This window comes from Heterodontus francisci, unplaced genomic scaffold, assembly GCF_036365525.1.
Source record: "Heterodontus francisci isolate sHetFra1 unplaced genomic scaffold, sHetFra1.hap1 HAP1_SCAFFOLD_43, whole genome shotgun sequence".
NCBI lineage: Eukaryota > Metazoa > Chordata > Chondrichthyes > Heterodontiformes > Heterodontidae > Heterodontus > Heterodontus francisci.
Window position 1 is genome coordinate 18,120,861 of NW_027141852.1, and position 1,912 is coordinate 18,122,772.

Genomic DNA, 1,912 nt, shown 5'->3' on the forward strand with positions numbered 1-1,912 from the left:
GGAATCGCTGGAACCCACACTTGTTGCTCTGGTTGTTTGGTTCCGGGAAAATACAAGGTCCACATCAGATTGACAGGAAGGATAAATGTGATTCAGAGCCAATCGTATTCCTTTTGGTGATGTGTGCTCAGCCTTGTTATATCAGCAAAGGCAGCAGGAAATGCAAATCCTGAAGAGTTTTGATAGAGTAAAGAAGGAGAAAGTGTTGCCAGTGACAGAAGGGTCAGTAACCAGAGGAAACACATTTAAAGTAATTGACAAAAGAATTCGAGTTGTGATGAGGAGATTGTTTTTTCAGCAGTGTGTTGTTCTGGTCTGGAATGCAATCCTGAAACGTCAGTGGAAGCAGATTCAATGTTAACTCTAAATGGAATTGGATATGTACCTGACATGGAAAATATAACAGGGCAATGGGGGAAAGGACCGGAGTGCGGAATGTGGGATAAATAGAATAGCTCTGTTCAATATCAAGCAAATGCACAGTCATAAGGTTCTGTAATTGGACCTCAGATATTTTCACTCAATCAATGGCAGAGAAGGCTCGAGGAACCATGTGGCTTCTCGTCATGTTCTTCCCAGTGTCCAGGATAAAGTGCAACATGACACTGATTTCCAGATGGCCGACACAAATGCAACGGACATCTTTTCCGGAAACATCACTTTTAAAGTGATAAACTAATCATCAGGCATGGACAGGGATTGAACCCGTGATCTTCAGTTTACGAGACTGACGCCTTACCACTTGGCCACCATGCCTTTCCTGAATGGACACCTGAGGCTCCAGAGGAGGATTTGTGATTCTTTTTCAATTTGGTTGAAACAGCATCGAGAAACATGCACAGAAATGAAGAGGGATTGTGGAATGGGGAACAGATCAGCCTCATTTCCATCATCAGCATCATGAAATCTTCATTCAGACGTTCCATTCCCATCCTCAATCTTTTCTCACATCTGTACAATAATATGAGTGGACATTGGGTTGTTGCTGGGCAGATTATATAAATAGACTATGTGCATCATCACAGGAAGTGCTGTAATATAATCTGTACGGCACCTCATGGAGAGTTGTAGATGAAACCTTCAATGCAAGATGTGCAGAGTAAACCCAGGTTATTTTAACCGTCAGATTCTTATAAATTCTGTACTAAGCCTTGACAGATATCAGAATATTATATGGGGGCCACAGTAAACCAAAGCGAAGATGGAGAAATCTTTGCCTGTACCTTTGAAAAGGTCACTGGACTGAACCAAGCCGAGGACTGGCCGAGATGGTTCCAGAGGTTTGCAAGGTATCGGACTGCATTGGGTCTCGTGCAGAAGCCAGACATGGAACAGGTCAGTACGCTATTGTCTGCAATGAAGGGAGTGTGCAGGCAACATCCTCATGAAGAACAGAAGGCAACATGTGAAGAAGTTATTAAGGCACTCAACCTATTTTAATTGAGGAAAAAAATGTCATCGTGGAGCCAAAGTTAAAACGCTGCATTGCTGACAACGCAACCACCAGGTGACGCTGTACTAGCACATGCGCAAATGCAGCCTCTTCCACTGAAATGTCACTGTCTGTGACATTCAGGCAACTGCCAGGCTTAAAGATGGAGCTCCTCAATTTATCACAGAAAACAACTTCGACCCAAAAATCCCCTCAAAGGTTGCCATCGCCGCCTCCGTCCCACCCCCAACAGTCCCCCGCTCCTTCTTGTGCATTATATAGTACCAAGTCATCTTAATTCACCTAAAGTGAATTACTTTCGGAGCAGTGACTGTCATTTCATAAGCAAATATGGCACATATCTACACAATGGACATGTTTTGGTTGATACTCGGAGAACGTTGCGCTGTTTGAAGTCTCATCAGAAGGACAGCACCTCTGACAGTGCTGCACACCCTCTGTAATTCAGTGAGGTTTCAT

At 43.7% G+C, this 1,912-nt stretch overlaps 1 non-coding gene across 1 annotated transcript; it reads right to left on the bottom strand.

Annotated features, from left to right (window-relative positions):
* Nucleotides 1–684: 684 nt before the first annotated feature.
* On the bottom strand, nt 685–756 carry trnat-cgu (transfer RNA threonine (anticodon CGU)). The gene has a single exon. It is a non-coding gene; the product is annotated as a tRNA-Thr (tRNA).
* Nucleotides 757–1,912: the final 1,156 nt, after the last annotated feature.